The 17,310-nt window shown below is 48.1% G+C and overlaps 1 protein-coding gene across 2 annotated transcripts in view; it reads left to right on the plus strand.

The window, feature by feature from the left end:
* Positions 1-625: 625 nt before the first annotated feature.
* BOC (BOC cell adhesion associated, oncogene regulated) overlaps positions 626-17,310 on the plus strand; it is a 54,711-nt gene continuing 38,026 nt past the window's right edge. For both annotated transcript variants that reach the window (XM_018908110.3, XM_009102542.4), the window contains exon 1: positions 626-1,086. The gene's annotated coding sequence lies outside the window, so the exon portion shown is untranslated. The remainder of the gene's footprint in view (positions 1,087-17,310) is intronic.

A 17,310-nucleotide genomic window follows, 5' to 3' on the forward strand; every position in this document is an offset into this window, starting at 1 on the left:
CTCTGGGTACATTTAAGTTTTGGGGCATAAATTCTCTCTTTGATGCAGGGAGATGCAGTGAGGAGGAAGTGATGGGGTTGAATCTCAGGGAGTGGCGGCACTGCTTTTCCTGAAAATTTGTATCCGAGACACTTTCCGTGAAAGCAAGCACCTGCTACGAAGGGATGGCTGGAAGAAAAGACCTTTTCATCCTTTTGGTATTTATTACAACTGATGACCGCCGAGGATGGGGCGCCCAGGAGGGGCGCCCGGGGGGGCTCCATGAGCCGCTCGTGCCGCTCCAGCGTGCTCTGCCGGCCCGGGACCCCCGCGCCCGGGGCCCCACAGCCCTCGCCCCGCACCCCGGGCCGGCGGGGCCGCCTCCCCCGCCCACAACAAACTTTTCCTCCCAACGTTGCCGCTTCCGCCGGCCCGGGAGCGTGGGGCGACGGGGGCCGCGGGGGACCGCGGCTCCCGGCTCGCCATGCTGGGGGGACGGGGCCCAGCCACTGCCCAGCTTTGGGGAAGGGGTTTTACTTGGACTTTTTTCCCCTCTCTGGCTCCTCCTCTTCTTCCCTCCTCCTCAGGGGGAGGGGAAGGAGGGAGGCTCTTGGGGCAGGAGTAGCCAGAGCAGGGAATTGTTTGGGAGTTCAGTCATCCAAAAGCCGTCTCCCGTATGGAGGGTCTGGCTTCCCGCATCCCGGCGCCTCTTCCCTCCTCCTCCTCCTCCTCCTCCTCCTCCTCCTCCTCCTCCTTCTCCTCCTCCTCCTCCTCCTCCTCCTCCTCCTCCCGCCGCGCCTGAACTCAGCGCGGCCCTCCATCCCCAGCGCCAACCCGCAGAAAAAGCACAACCACTACCCTCAAACCAAGGGCCCCCTCACTTTCCCCTTCCCCCCTCTTTTTCTCTCTCGCCTTTTTTTTTTCTTTTTTTTTTTCCTTCTGTCTGTCTGTGTGTGTGTGTGTGTGTGTGCGTGCCTGTGTGTGTGTAGTGAATTCCCCGCAGATCCGGCCTGGAAGTTCCCAGCTCCTGGAGTTAAGCCTCTTTGTTGCTTCCCTTCGTTTGGGACATCTTTGTGTTTACCCCCGCCTGCTCCACTGGAGACCGCGGTGAGTGAACGAGAAGGGGGCCCGGGCCTGGTGGCCCTGGCGAAGGGCTTGGGAGGACGCACGGTAGTGGCGGGCGATGGGGCTCAGGGCTTTCACCCCATCCATCTTCAGGCAGCGGCAGAGTTTGGGAAGTTGGTGTGGGGATGTGAGGAAGGGGGGCTGACTAGGGATGTAGGAGACGTAACAAGGGAGTAGTGGAGACCCGCTGGTCCCCACCGGGACGGCGCTTGTTTTGGCGCAGGCAGGTGAGATGTGGGGGATTCGGATGTTTCCCTCCAGCTCTTCCTCGTCGGCGGCTCGGCCAGAACTAATGGAGGGCCCAGGGGACGCACACGCTCCCGGGCTCGCCAGGAACTTCCCCAGCAGCCTGGTCCACGACCTTGCCCCGTCCTCACTGCCGGTTGGGCGAGGAGGCACGGTGAGCAGTGAGGGAGAAGGAGAAGCTGTGCAAAGTCAGCGCAGATCCATCCTCCATTGCTCCAACTCTTGTCAAAAGCTGCTGGGAGTTTACAGGCAAAAGCTGTCTCTGGCAGATGCGAAGGCATTTCGGTTTGTGCTCTGTGGAGGGGCTGCTGCTGCAGCAGAGAAAAGCGGGAGTGGGTAGTCTGTCTGTTAGTAGAATTTTTGTCCTCTTCTGTGACCGTAGAGTTTTTAACCCTGATGCAAGGATGAGGAGTGATTTGGGTCTGGGGAAGTAATTTTCTGCCCAGCTGTGGGATGTTGTAAGATTGGTGCACGCATGCCTCCCTGCTTGGACTGAAACTTTGGCAGATCGTCTGGATGGTGCCTGTGAATAGAAAATGTTTTGGGGAGAAAGTGGGATGCTGAATTTGTAGCAGTGCCCAAACAAGACTTTTTCAAGTGCTCTGAAGGTACTTACTTTGGAAAATAATAGACTTTAACCAATACCCCCGGCTGGCAGAAGGTACTTAATACATATCTGTGTTTGGGCATTTCCCCAACTGATTCCCCTAGTGTTATTTCACTGGCATTGAGTGAAAGGCAGTTCACATCTATTAAAGATGGTCATTTTTTGTCCTTGCTTGTTTTAAAGAAACTCTTTTGACCTCTCTGCAGCATTATGTGAGTGGGATAACAGGAATCCATGCACACACTCAGAACCCACATGTAATTTCCAGAATGTCTTAAATGTTTTTCTTGGTGCCCAAGTCTCTTAATTTCTACATTGCTACCATAGTGTCTTTTTGATATGTCCATTTGCAATCTGCTGTTAAAATTTCTTTTCCCATGGGCTAAAAAACTACCATGGAAAATATTAGAAGAATGTGGGCGTTTTGTAAGTAGAATTTTATCTTACTTTGCTTTTGAAACTAACTGACTGAGTGTGCTGTGATTGAGAGGAGGGTTCGTCCATATTTATGCCTATGTACTTATATGGCAGACACTTGGAATTAATGGATTGAATATTGACGTTCATGTCTTGGGGAAGAATTTCAGCAGAAACACTTCATGCAGTGAACATTCGTTCTGTTTATTTAAGTGACCTAAAGAAATGAAGGTGAAATAAATTCCCATGCTGCTAGGAGTCATGTGGGGATCTTCTGAAGTAAGTAGGACACTTAGGAAGAGCTGCGAGCTTCCTTCTGGGTGCATGATATTCTCTTACAAGAAATAAATGGAGTTTTGTTCCATGTCCTTTTCTTAATTTTCCCCTTCAGATACAGGGACTCATCCTGCATATACCAAGCAGAAGAGGTCCCAATAGGTGTTAGCTGTGAGGGTTGAAGTCAGACACAGTGCAGTCCTCCCTGCTTCCTACTGGGGAATGTGAGCCAGGTTCATCTGAGCAGTGCACAGAGGTTCTGTGCAGCTGAGAAAGGCACGGTCAGTTTTCTCCCACTCATACACACACACCCACAGGACCTTTATTTGAGAGATATCCTAGTACAAGAATCCACACATTTCTGCTCTGCTTGCACAACGAAGAAGCATTGGAGCTGCATTATTCTGCATGTGTGTGCTCCAAACTAATGTGTAAGTTGTATGAGTTTTACGTATCCCTGCAGTCTGGGGAAGGCAACTTTTCTGTGCCTTCTACTGACATGATACAGAAGCACAGAGCGAGAGGTTCTTTGAGATTGCAGAGTGGAAACCAGTGTCTGGTGTTTGCAGAGGTCTTTTCAGCCCTCAGAGTGCGAGACTCCTGGCTTGGAGGTTTGCTCCATTGAAGGACAGATGAATCATTGCTCAGTCCACTTCACTGCTTGCAATTCTGCTGTGTCCTCAAAACTAACATCAGACAGACCCCTCCAAATCTTCAGAACTAAACTGGCAGCCCAGCAATACCTTCATGATGCTGGTAGAGCTCCTGGCTTTCTAGGGCCAGCAGAATTGCCTCTTTCGAGCCAGCTGGAGCCTCCTGCAGAGCAAGAAGCATCACGGGCAGGGCTATGAAGCAGGCAGCCTGCTTTGCCCCATACTCCACAGTGCTGCAGTGGAGAAAGTGCCTTTCCTGAGTTAAGAAAAGTTACTCATTTAGGGCAGACCTGATTTTTTTGTAGTTTCTTGTGCTTGTTAGTGAAACACTTGACTGAAACACCCCCAGATCTACCTGCCCATGTTTCCTGGACTTTTTTTGAACCACATGCCCTTAGGAGCACAGAAACCTTGCAATCTGATTGCAAGCATAGGAAAAAAACCAACTTTTGGTTCCTCTCTCTGGGCTGTAGGAGGGAGCGTGGGTGACAGGACAGGAAAGGCACTTCAGTTGGGAACTTGTGTTGGGAAGTGGAGGTGTTTGGGCTGGGTCTTTAGACCATACACATGCCCTGTTGTGAGCTTGAATTTTCTCCAAGCCGTGTGCCTTACTGTTCCCATGCAGAAAATGGAACTGGACCTGTGCTGATGGGTTGAGTGCTGGGGGTGGGGGGGGTGGGGGCACATACTACTCTCTATGTTGGCTCTTGCCAGCTGACCTGTACCCATTCTCATGTCTCTCAGAACAGAACTCAGGTGCTCTGGGGAGAACCCTCTCTGTTGTGCTGGGCCTCCTCAGGACTGGCACAGGGCTGGAGGGGCACCTCTGTGCCTCCAAAATAACTCTTTTCCCAGGCAAAGGCAGGCTGTCTCCCAGCACCCCAGCTTGTCTGCCTCATGGACCAGGGGAGCAATGACAGGGAAAGGTGTGTTGGGGACCATGCTTTTTGTTTTAGCCCAGGTTGGCCGGCAGGTGGGTTTTCAGAGACTTGAGCTCAGCTAGCTGGGCTCAGTTTAGTCACTCAGCCTGCAAGGTGTTGCAACAGCGGTAGGCTGAGGTAACTCAAGGTTAACAGAAGTTCCTTTGGCAGTAAATAATGGTGGGTTGTTCATTTTCATATCTGGTGCCGAGTGCTTCAGAGACATGAGGCACAATTCCCTTGGACTTCTTTAATGTGCAGAGGTGACTTTGATATATTAATGCTGGCATGTTATAGACCAAGGCTTGCAAATCTCTAGGTTTAAACTGTTACCTCCTGGCCTAAAAATCTGCAGTGTGAATTCTGCAGCTAGGATAAGATATCCCACAATGAAAAAGTTCTCTTGCAAAGTCTTTGGAGACTTCCTGTTTCTGGTTAGACTGAAAACATCCTGAGGGAAAAAACCTGCTGCTGTATGTTCTGGTGTTCCTGTGGTCAGTCTCAGTTTAAGAGGTTGTTATGTATTCCAGTTCCTAGGCCACAAGAACAATTTAAGGTGAATAATGACTAAATGAATTGCAGGTCCTTAGGTGGAATGGGGATAAATATCATCCTTTCTAAATGTACTTTGTGAAATTGTTCAATGCAAGGTACTGCATGCTTCTTTTTCTGTTTCCTGATGCTGGGTTTAGTTCCCCTTGGCTCTGAATTACACGACATCATATCTGCTGCTTCTGTGGCTGAACACAGTGCATGAAGCTGGTTCTCTGGAAGGAATGCTTGCAGAAAGGGAAGCTTTCAAAATTTGCTTTGGATGCATATTTGTGCTTAAATCTTCTAAAATCTCTCCACAGGAGCGTGTGCTCCAGCAACACAGCTGAGTGTCCATGGGAAGCTAAGACAAAAGGAGTACGGATGCAGTGGAAGCAAGTTGGCTGAAAAGCTCAGAAGGATATTTATTGCAGGGAAAAGAAACCACTTAGTGCTTACACAGTCCCAGAGCTGCTGCAGGCATTGCAGAGCTTTCTTAAGCTGTTGCTCCCTGCTTAAACTGCGAGCAACAGATCCCTGCCCTGAGGATGTTACATGCTCCTTTTATTCAAATGGCCTCTCTTCCCTGCAAGAGGACAAATGGGATGGGAGGCTCAGCTTTGGGATGGGAGCCTGATGGGGTTGGTAGCAGAGCACCTGGACTGGGTGCCTGTGAGGGGCTCAGAGCATTGCCATTGTGTGTTGTAGGAGCTCTTGAGTAAGAAGCAGTGCTAATTTTTGGCTCTAGTGGCATTGATGCAGAGAAATGTGCATCAGGGAGCGTGTGGGACGTGCTCAAGCTTCTTTGCCCTTGTTGTGGGCAGTGTGCCAGCACAGAGGTGAGAGCCAGACTTTTTCCTTGCTTTCTGCTCTGCTTCTCTTATGAGGCTGCTGCCCTGTGTCCAGTCATCTTCCCTGAGCAGCCATTAGATGTAAGGATGGCGAATGTGCCTTGTGCCTGTGCAGAATGTTGGAGGCTTGCTGGGTGAAGTCCACACCACACCGCAGCATGTTGCCCCTATGGAAACCCACCGTTGTCAAGTTTGCAGAGGTTTTGGGCTGCGGTGTCTCTAGATGTGTGTGTGAAAGCCAGATGATGTTTTGGAAAGTGATCATTTTTCATTAACTTCTGTGCCTGGCAAAGGCAGTAAATCTTTCACCCCGAGCCTTGCAGCAGCAATACCACTTTAGCTCTCTCAGGTCCACTCTGGCAGAGAGATTAGCTAGCAGGTTGTGCTTTCATGCCCAGCCATAGACCCAGGGCCCTGCCAAGTGCAGGGATGTGTTCACTGGTTGTAATGTCAGCAAGTCTGAACAAGCTTGTGTATCTGAAGACTGTGCATCAGTCTGCCTTCAGATATATGTCCTTCTGCTGGTCTTTAAATTGTGAGTGCAGGGAAAAAGGGTGTAAAAATTCCTGTCAGAACTGTGTTGTCAGCTTTCAAATACCAGAATGAGGTTACTTTTTATTTTCTTTTTAGTTGACAGAAGGACAGGTTAGACAGAGCCCTGTGAATTAATGTGTTGAGTTTAGTGTGGTTTAGAAAGCCTGTGGTAATACATAGTGAGGTAGTCTTTGAGAAATACACCTCAAATATGATACACTGGCCTGGAATACAGCATTTATTTGCAAAATTCAGCTTCTTCTGGTAATGTCACTGTAATTTATCCTGGTACTTTTAGAGAGAGCAGCCACCTTGCTTAGTGATGCTAGTGTTTCAGGGTGCAAGCCTGGGATGTGAGGGCAGCTGTGTTTGATTCTCCTCTACACTTCAGATTTCCCCCCCAAGTTGGGGTGAGTTGCTCTTTGCCTCAGCTCTCCACCTGCAAAAGTAAATGGCACTTCCCTGCCTCCTTGTGGTGTTGAGGATAGGTCTGCTGGAGATCAAGAGAGACCATAGATTTGCTGGCCCTCAAAAACCTCTTGGATGAGGACCACAGTTGGTTTCAGCAGAGAGCCTCCTGAGGCACTTACAGCCCAGTGGGTGGCTCCTGTGGTTGCCTCTGGGGATGTGTGCCCCTGCTTGCTGGGTGGATGGGGGCTCTGCAGAGAGTGCAGGATGCTTTTGGTTTGGAGGGCAGGCTGCTGTGCAGCTACAGCAAGGGCCCTCTCTGAGTCTGACTCTCGGGGAGCCTGGCGTAGGTAGCAGCAGTGCAGCTGCAGCGAACTTCTGGCTCCAGCCAGTGGTGGTACAGAGAGGCCATTGTAATCCTATGTGCTGTACAGTGTACATCTCAACAGGCTAAGTGGCTCCAGGGTTGGTTGTTTTTCTTATTTTCCCCCTCCTCCTCTTCATCCCTTCAAATCTACTTTATTGAGTTCCTCCCCTTAAATTGAAAATTTGGCCTTATCTTCAAAGAAGCCTTTTAGTGCCAAGCTTTTAAAGGTGGGGAGGAGGCGAGAGCAAAAGCATCACATCCATTAACAGCCCAGTTGCCAGAGAAAATGTTTTTTAAAACATAATCTGAAACCTTAGTGTTTCGGAGCCAAAGCCAAGATTGAATACAAGTATGGGCCTTGTCCCTAGAGAGTCGCAGCGCCGGGAGTATGCTGGCACAAAGACAGACCATGGGGCGAGGATTCTTGTGCATGCACGCACACAAATAGACAATTATTTGGAAGCCAATAGTGTTCTGGATGCTGAAGAAATTTAATCTAGTGCCTTCTGTCCCAAGTTGCTCCCTGAGCTGTGGCTGATGTGGAGAGAGCATTTTCATTGCTCCAGCACTTCTCTGGATGGCAGTCCCCACTGGAGCAGGAAGACTCCTGCAATTTGTTGGTCATGGGTGGTAAAAAGGACTGTCTGGTCCAGCTTCTTTAGAGTCTGCTGCTGTCAGTGAGAGATTTCTTTGGGAACCCTGAATGGTGATGAGCATATGATTTTTGTGTTATATTTCTCCAGAAGAAAGCTGCTTGTTTAACAAACCCAAGCACTGTCAGATTGAAGTGTTGGGTTTGAGTTCCAGTGTCAAGAGATGTTTTCAGAAACATGCTGGGTGGGATATTTCAAAAATACCTGGGCAGACTTTGATGATGCAGTGGGGAGTCAATGGGACTTGTGCATTGAGACCAGCTCCCCCTCTTCACTTTTCAGTACAGGGTCACGCTTGGTGGGTTTATGGGACGGTCCCGCTGTCACCAGTGTAACAGCTGCCCAGATTAGTCCTGACCACCTACTCCTGCATGGAAGTGTGGACCCTGTTTTGTAAGTGGCTATTCAGGCATATCCTGGCTTGCAAGCACTTGAAGTGCAGCTTCTAACAGAGTCATCTGGACAGAAACATCTGGCAAGATGGCCCCAGTTAACCAGTTGCAATGGGGTTTAAATCCCCATTTAGTGAGGAACACCTCATTACTAACTTCTTCTGGGCATGGTTAGCCAGACCACAGCAGAGCTGTGGGACCCTTGCAGGAGGAGGGCTTGATATCTACTAGCTCTTGAATCCCTCTGGAAACCTTCATACCCCTCAGCTGGCCAAGCAGGGTAAAAGGCTTGTAGCTGTCAGGAATTTCTCCAGCCCGAGGCTTGTAGGGTGAGACAAGCCTGTGAGAAGCTGGTGCATGAAGAGCTCCTCAGAGAGGTACACCAGCTGCTTTAGATGTGTCCATCATCACCTTTTGTCACTCCGACTTTACCCTTGGGGTGTCTGGGACTGGGAAGGGAAAAGATTTCTGCTTTCCAGCAGATGAGGAGCTGAGCTCCTGGTTCCATGCCAGCCTGAACACCTTTGTAATGCCACAGAGAGAGTCCAGGGCCTCGCAAGGTCTGGTTGCCTTTGAGGACCTTGCTGCTCTGTGTGCCTGAGGTGCTGTAAATGTTGGAAGAATAGATCAGCTATTGTCACCCCAGCTCCAGATCCTGTCAGAGGTGGCTGCCCAGGCAGCAGAGAGGAGGAGGGTCTTGGGATCGTGATTAACTATGCCAGATGACCATGCAGCCCATTAGTTTGATGATGGATGCTGAGAAAAGGAGGTCAGTACCAAGGTACAGAGCTGGAGCTGCTGGAGCCTGGGTGTGTTTGCTGACCCTAGTCACCTCTTGGTAGGGAGGTAGGGAGCCAGTTTCAGGAGGAGTGATCTGTTCACATGGCTACAGCAAGACAAGCTAGCTCTGTGTCTCATAGGACAGGAAACAGTCTACTCCAGCTCCCACTAGAGCTGTCTGTGCTTGCCTGGTGGGAAATGTGCAATACAGGCTGTGGGATCCTGCTGATGGCATCATGAAGCCTGTGGTCTTTTCTGGAAGGAAGGGTCTGCTACTTACATCACGTAGCAATTTAGGCAGGAACATAGTTGCTAAATACACAGTTGTCCTGTTTTTCTCACAATTGCCTGGGCTGCCGGTTTGGGGAGAAGGGAATAGGAGCACAAAGACACCAACATCAAGACCGAGTGGCAGACTATGTTTATCATCGATGCTTGACCCTATAATCTCCCTAGGGATAGCTTTGGACATCCCAAACCTCTGAGCCACTTGAAAGGACTACCTTTAAAAAAATTTCCCAAACTAGTAACCAAGCAAACAAGTGCAAATTTCATCAGCCACAAAAATGTGAGTATAACCCAGTTTTATCATAGTTTTAGCACTGAAGTACAGGTTTCTTCACTCTCTAGATTAAAGCCTGAGAAAGGCCTGCTACGCCATCTTCCCCCATCGCCCATATTCCAAAACCTAAATTGCTGATTGTATTACAGTTGTGTCTACAAGTTTTAACCAAGGTTGGGACACAGCTATGACAGACACCATGTTAACTTGTAGTGGGAGACTTCCTACATTCCCATTCAAAACAGTGCGGCAAATGTGAAAGAGGAGATAAAAATAGAGCATGGAAAGGACATGTGTACCTTGGAGTGACTCGGCAGGTCAGGACTGCAGCTAAGTACAGACCCCACCGTGTCTGATAGTCAGTCTCGTGTTCCATCTTCTACTGTGCCCTGCTCAAAAGAGGTCGAAGTCCAGTGTCAGTAAACCTTGACTGAAAGTTGTCCACCTTGAAGCTGAGAGTTGTCATAGCGGGGTCTCATCTTCCTTAGCTTTCAGCTCACATCAGTGGCTACGTGTGCTCCAGTGAGTGATTTTCCAAAGGGGCACTTGGCACAGCAGGTGGTGTTGGTGCCATCCTGCTGCTGTGCATGCCTTACATTGGGGCAGGCAGCGGGTCTTGCGGAGCTGGGGAGCTGCAGGTGGAGAGCAAGAGCTTGTGGATGAAGGGAAAGGAAAGGAGCCAGTTATGTCTTTGATTCTTTCCTGTTAGCCAGTTTTCAGTTGTGGCATCGTGCTTTGAAAGGTAGCTGGAAGAGGAGAGTGCCAGTGTAATAACAGTGTTTTGCTTGCTGCATGCAATCTCAAGTTAAACTGTGCCCTAACATAAGTATTGTGAGCCTTCTTTTCACAGGGGGTCTGGACAGGGGCTCTGGAGGCATTGCCTTGCAGTGCACAAGCCAAGAATAAGCTCTAACAGGTGCTGCTAAGGCCAAGTCCATGGCATGTATTGCGCCCAGGTGCAAGAGGAGATGTTCAGGTCAGCTGAGAGATACCTTACACTGTAAGAAGGTGTAGGAGCAGCAGGGAGGGACAGCAGGGTTACAAAGAGCTGCTCTTCCTGAGCATATTGAGCCCATGTCTGGGGACATACAGGGTACCTGAATGCTAATCTGACTGACCCCTGCAGGCACAGGCAGCCCAGTAGGGAGCAGCTGTGTAGACACCAGTGGCAGGACATGAGCAAAACTTGGCTTGATGCATTCACTGGGAGCTCTCTCTCAAAGAGGATAGAATTGCTTCAATGACACCTGAGCAGGTTCTTTCCCCCCTCTTTTTTTGTCTGACTCAGAGCACTGTTTGGGGGAGCAGGTGGGGATTCAGATGCATCCTCTTCTGGTATTTGCAAAAAGCTTCAGGCAAACTGTATTGCGGGGCTGCTCATGGCCATGCCCTTCTGCTGTCTGATTAACAGACTGAACTGTAGTCAGAGGCTTTTTGCTCAGAGGAATGCTTTGAAACGTGTTGTTTTTAATGGCACTGTTGCCCAGGGCTTTTTGTGTCTAAGTGAAGGGATGACTGCTCCACTCTTCAGGAGGAAAAGCCTATCTGTAGTAGGACTCCTCCATTTGGCAAGTGTTTTGATCTGCTCTCTGCAAGCTAAATAATTGAATTACAGAGGAGATCTCAGATGAGGTGTTTGTGCCCTTGCAGTCAGTGCCTTGGAAGTGGAAGAGTGGTGGGAGATGTCAGACAGCTGCACAGTTATGGTTTTTTCTTCTCTGTTGATTGCAGGTCACTCCCTGTGCCCGAAAGCCTGCAAAAAGGCCCTAACATAGCTGCTGCCTTCACTGCTGTCTAGCTGAATTAGACAGGGCATGGGATGGAAAAGGCATTAAAATGGGTTTGTGCCACCCATCCTTCCTCATGCTGTGTATAATCTCTTCCTCTATCCCAGCACACAGCCCCCTTTCAGTTTTGCCTCAGACCTCACAATGAGAAGGGAGAACAGGATTGCAGCTGAGGATTGTAGCGTGGCCCTATTCCCTGCGTGCATGCTGCCTCCCAAAGGATGTAGGTGCCTCTGCCAGGTCCTTGCACCCCCTTTTCTCCCTGTTTTCTGTCTTTAATTTCCCCTTCTCAGCCTGAGGTCTCAGTGCTGCCTGCAGCAGTTTCCGGGGCTGAGAAAGGCTTGTTGGGCCATATCCTGTGTGCCCCTGCCCTTACTTGTCTTGGGGAAGACTGATAAGGAACACCTAGGGGTGCCTCCCCAGGCACCAGCCCACTGCTGCAGAGATGCTCCCAGCCCTCGCCAACCCGAGGCGCGCTGCGTGTCGGAGCGGGTCCGGGAGCCCTTGCCCAGGCACAGTGGCTGCCTGCAGACACAGGCAGGGCTGCTGCCTCCCCACAGGTTATGCTGGAGAAATGCCGTCCTCAAAGTGAGATCCATGTCTCTCCTTCCCTTCTTTCCCCATAGCTGGTGGATTGGGGCTCGGCAACTTTTTGAAGTCCCCAGCAGCATTTCTGATCTCACAGCATTTTACAGGCTAGGAGGGTTTTATGCTGACCTGTATCGTTATAGGCAGCCAGGGAAGCAGCGGACATGGCATGTGCTGAGGTGCCAGCATCTGAAAGGGTCATGTAGGAACCAGGCCAAAAAGGATCAAAAGCTGTTAATGAGCCACAGATGGTCAGCTTTATCTTGGAGCCTGGTGATTTGGGCTTCTAGAGCTTTCTGCTGAAGAAATATATGAGTTAAAGCTGGTAGCAGGCAAGAGCTGGGAAGGAAGACCCTAAAATAAAGATTCTTAGACATATATGGAGGACCTCAAGAGATCATCTCTGCTAGAGCTCATCATGTTTTTTCTGAAGGTCTCCTTAACTACTTGAACTAGTGCACTGCAAAAAAAAAGACTAATTTTCCATGGAAGAATTTTGTAGTCAGTAGGTAAGACCAGCAGAGGTTTTTCTGTGGCTGTTACAGAGGAGGATCTCCAGAGCCTTTGCTTGAGTACAGAGCCCCAAAGGCTGCAATAGATGTGTTCCTCTCTTGCACAGGGCAGGATGCTCCCAACAGATGTTTGTTATCGGCAAAGTAAAGCAAAGAAACAGAAAAACTTCAGCTGGCAAAAAATGCAGAGGGAAATTATAATTGTTTCCCTGTTGTGCTTGCAGAGAGAATTCTTGAAGCTGCTTTCTGTCCCATTTTAACATTTTATGTTTATTTAGCTTATCTCTTTCATGAGGAGCTATTAAATCCTGCAGCACATTGCGGATGTGACTATATGAGAACAGCTTATTTTACCCATCCCAGGGCAGAGTGTGCCAGCTGAACAACTGGGTCTAAAATTATGGAGCAGCACTTTCACAAAACTGAGTGCTCTTCTTCCTGGAACAGTTAATAATTATATTTTTCAAGTTAAGAAATGGTGAATGATTTCCCTAATAGTAATTCTGTGATTGTGTTTTCCTTAGGTGGGTGAGTTTTCACAGTTGCTAGAGGGAAAGACCGTATTCCTTCCCATTTCTAATGCTACACTTGTGGTCTGTAGCAAGTGACAGTATTTAATGTAATTTGGAGGGTAGGTACTGCCTGAGCTGAATTACAGATGGCTTTGCACTGAACAGTGAAAGGTTTTTCTAGGGGTATTTAGTGCTGTGGGACAGTCACAGATTTCCTTTCTCCAAGAAGGCGCTGACAGTCCCCGTAAGCAATTAGAGATAAATGTCTTTGAGGCAGAGGATGGCTTTTGCTGAGCACCTGGGTTCTTAAAGGAGTCTCTGTACAATAAATGAATCTAATACTCTTTATGTTCCTTTACTGGATAGCAATATAAGGATTTTTGGAAAATCCGAAGAGTTCTAGATTTATGCTTCCTGGTAGACAATCAAATGTCAGGAGTTTGCTGTGTCCTCCCAGAACACTGCTGGGTGAGTCTTTGGAGAAGGCCATCTGATCTTTTCTGTGAAACATTTGCTAAAACCTGTCAAGCAAAGGTGATTTCTGCATTGAAAAGGCATTCTAAAATGATAAAGCAATTCTCAACACAAAAGCTACTTAGTCTTTTGCAGCAGAAGGACTGCAGACAAGTTACACTTCTTCAATTAGATTATTAGCATATTAGATTTAGGTTTTAAAAATGTTTTAGGCTGAGCAGGATGCCTTAACAGATGGAAGAATAGATTAGAATCTCTTGTTGTCAACCCCAAAGCCTAGGAGCTGGTGACAGAGTTTATTCCTGGTCTTTTTACTGCTTATAGTTTTCTCCAAAAATGACTAAACATATAAAACAAGGATTGGGTTTGGGGTTTGAGGTTTCTTTTTTTTCCTTCTCCCGTTCTAAGCCAGACTCTGACCACAGTCATGTATTTAGTTTTTTTCCTCTTACTTCCAAATGCAGTCACATAACAATAGCCTGGAAAAAAAGTACTGGGAATGATTTGTTCATGAATTTATTTCCTTTTTTGGGCTACAAGGAGTGGGTTAGCATTTGGGTAAGGAGGCTGGGAGCTCCAAGCCATCTCTTTCAGGATTGAAGAGGGTTTAAATGAGAACCATCCCATTAAAATGAGAAGTACTGCAGAAAGGCAGACTTTCTGGAGCAAGCATTTCCACTGCTCCATGGGCAGAGCCTCACGCTTGGGGCACCTCTTCTCAGCTGAACTTTATTTGCTATTTATGTAATAGCATCTTCTCTTACAGACACTACCAAACAGGCTTTGTCTGCCACAGGCAGGCAGGGATGACTGCAAGAGAAATGCCCCTCCTGTCTTGGGCTTCTTCAGAAGTGGGTGATTGTTTGCTTTCCTTAACAGTCTGCTAATAGGAGGTGGTGGGTGGTGTTGTCTTTCTTATTTATTTTATGTAGGATGTCATGACAGATGGTGATTTTGACTGTTGTCTTCAGCTGTAGAAGCTGCTTTCTAAACCAAGCTAGCTATGATGGAGGCATTGTAGCAGGTTGATCTGTGAAGGAGGAAAGCATATCAGAGACATCAGATTCCCAACTGATTGTGCTCTGTAATCTCTCTCCTGAAGAGCAGGAAAAGAAGTGTTTTGCAGACAGGGTTAGGAAATACATTTTTAATGTCTGGATCTTAGTGGTCTTGGCAGGTGACACTTCTGATTGCAATGAAAATTAAAAATCACCAGGTGGGACAACAGTGAATATGTGACTGCTGTGCTGGTCGGGAGGGTGGTTGTTAAAATATCAAACAGTACAGGCACTGAAATCTTGATATTTTATAGATGTTTCAATGGATTTGGTCCTTATAGGAGGGAAAGCAGAAGCAAGTGGAGCTTATGTGTACTGGAGAGGGAACATAATCTGATAAAGGCCGGACCTGTCAGTAAAGTTTTCAGATCACAGGAAATTTCCTCAAAGTATTTATTTATTTATGGCTCTGCTGAAAAATTTTCAACCAGCTGTGTTTAAAAATATAGCAGTAATGAGATACTTAAAAAAGGAGTTAATCTCTCCCTCTCTGACATGCTGCAGAGCACCAGCTGTAGCACAAGCAAACCCTGGGGAATCCAAGTGGCCTAGCCATGCAGCCTGTGAGCCAAAGTCACACCTCAGGCAGCCAAACTCTGGCAGGAAGCACTGGCCTGTGGCAGGTCGTGGGGATGGTGACCATTTGGCCATCCTCCAGGGGCAGCAGGTTTAGCCTTTGCAGCTCTTCAGCTCCCCAAATCTCCCCATTTCTCTTAGATCCCAGCCACTTGTTCTCAGGGCAGCAAGACCCAGTTTTGTCTGAAGTACTGGGAGGCCTTGAACTGTCTCTGACACCCCCAACGGGGAAATGCTGGAATGAGGAGGAAGGAAAACCAAGGGCTTTTGTACTGAAGGAACAAAAAGCATGCTCTGCATGTCCCTGGGTTCAGCTGTTACAGACTACAAACCAGACTGGTTTTTTTGTTTTGCTTTTAAATGCTTCTTTAGCCAATGTATTTTTTTTTAATATTTTTTTCTGTCTGTCTTTTTTTTTTTAATTATTTTTTCTGTCTGTCTTTTTGAGAGACAGAGCCAGTCTGGGACTCTTCATTTGGCCCATCCAGTCTCTCTGCAAAGCATGCACAAGCCATCTTCTCCAGGCTCATTTCCTCTAGGATTTTCTATGGCTTTGCAATGGCCAAACCTTGTGTTTGATATCAAGGTGGAAATGGCAGGCCAGCTGTACTGTGTTACTGTGCCAGCAGGGCTCAGTGCTGGGTGCAGGAACTCTGTGAGAGCTATAGCTGTGAGAGTAGTAAAAAATGTGTTTGGTGATCGGCAGAAATTGTTTTGAGGAAGCAGATGCCTCCTCTGATGATGATGATGATGGCATGGCACATGGTAGACTGGAAAGGCAAAGCATTTTAATTTTGGTCCCAGGTGGAGGATTGTGTGGAGAAGTCTTGTCTTCTCTGTGCCTACTGGTTTAAGCTTCAAGATGCATATCACAACAGAAAAATCTCCTCTCCCCTGTTTCCTTTTTCCACCACTGATAGGTAATCAAGATTTGGTTTTAATGACTTCCCTCTACTCTCTCTGTTTCCTCTCCCCTGCTCCACACATGCCTTTTTTATATTTTTTTATGCATTTCTTTCTGGCAGAAGTTGAAACGCAAGAAGTGTTTGGACCAAGATGAAAACAGTGGAGGAGCATGTTGGGCAGTGCAGTGCTTTGTTCTGAGTTCAGAGGGACGTGAGGGGGGGACGGGATGTCATTTCCCAGATGGGGACCCTGCCAAAGATGTTCTTGCTTCAGAAAGCAATAAGTGATTTTTGAGGCTGTACCAGGTTTAACCCTTTGTTCACCCACTTCTGCCATCCAGGGAAACAGCAAAGGCCTGGATCAAAAGTGGGATGGTGTTGTGGTATGTGGCCCAGGTGATGTGAATGGTCTCAAACCAAAGTCTGCTGTTGTGACTAAATGCTGTCAGTGGTCTGATGAGCTTGTTCTCCTGTTGGAAACCCTAAGGAGAGGATGAGCAGTCTGCACTTGTTTATGAGTGAGAGTCCAACACCGATTGTGCGATTGTGGTTGAAAAAACAAGATCAGCGTGTTCCTTACGGGGGTTAGGACTGCTGTGCTGCCTCCTGCCCTGCCAGAAGCACCTGGTCAGATTTGGGATGGTGCTAAACTCTGCTTCAGCTGTTCCCATTGCAGGACAGGGAGCACTTTTGTCTCGTGATACTTGGGAAACACCTTGTCCTGTGACCAAAGGAGCCCTGCACTGCTGGGACTGCGGCAGCAGCAAGTCCCAGGCAGCTCGTGGCTGTGCGGGGGACCACTGGCTGGTCATAGCACTGGTTCCTCCTGTCTGTTTTGAGCCAGTCTCCCATGTGAGCAAACTGCAAGTTTGGAGGGTATGGGGGGTGGAAAACCTCTGAAAGGCATGTATTTACTGCTATGTTTATAGCTTCTTGGGCTTTAAATATTGCATCATGTGTGCAGGCTGCTGATTTAACTGCCCAAGGACTGTTTGTTGCACAGTAGCAAATTGAGGGTGAGAGTACGGGAGGGGAGCAGAGAAGGGAAAGTTAAAGCAACTCTGCCCCTTTATTAATATCTCTTCCAGGTTATAAATACTTGGATCACTTATGTCAGGACTCTAGAGGAGGTAATTTATCTCCTGATGAAAAAAGCTCAAGGGTTTTTGTCTGTGGTACTGGACTGTTTCTTAGTATGGAGGTTTAGCCTTTTAAATCTGGATGGAATTCTCCTGTGGAAGGCCACCCTCCTCCCTCAGAGTTGGAGTGAACCAATGCTGTATGCATAAAATGCATCAAGTCCCTTTGTGTCAACTCAGAGTCACTATTCAGCACAACTAAACCTGCAAGCCTCTTTTTTTTTAGAGCCAGCAGCCTCTCTGGGTCCTTTCATCTCTCACAGTCCTTCTCTAGCTAGGAGGATGACGGCTTTCCTAACCCCCCCATGAACCTCAGTAAACACAGTCTAGGTACAAAGGTGTCAGTAATTTTGACCTGCAGAACCACAAACTTCCTCTTCCCAGCACCTTTGCAGCATGAGAGTTTTTGATCACTTGTGCAGAATGCAGGAGGCCACAAACATGCCAAGGAATGGTTA

The sequence above is a fragment of the Serinus canaria genome, chromosome 1 (genome assembly GCF_022539315.1).
Source record: "Serinus canaria isolate serCan28SL12 chromosome 1, serCan2020, whole genome shotgun sequence".
NCBI classification, from domain to species: Eukaryota; Metazoa; Chordata; class Aves; order Passeriformes; family Fringillidae; genus Serinus; species Serinus canaria.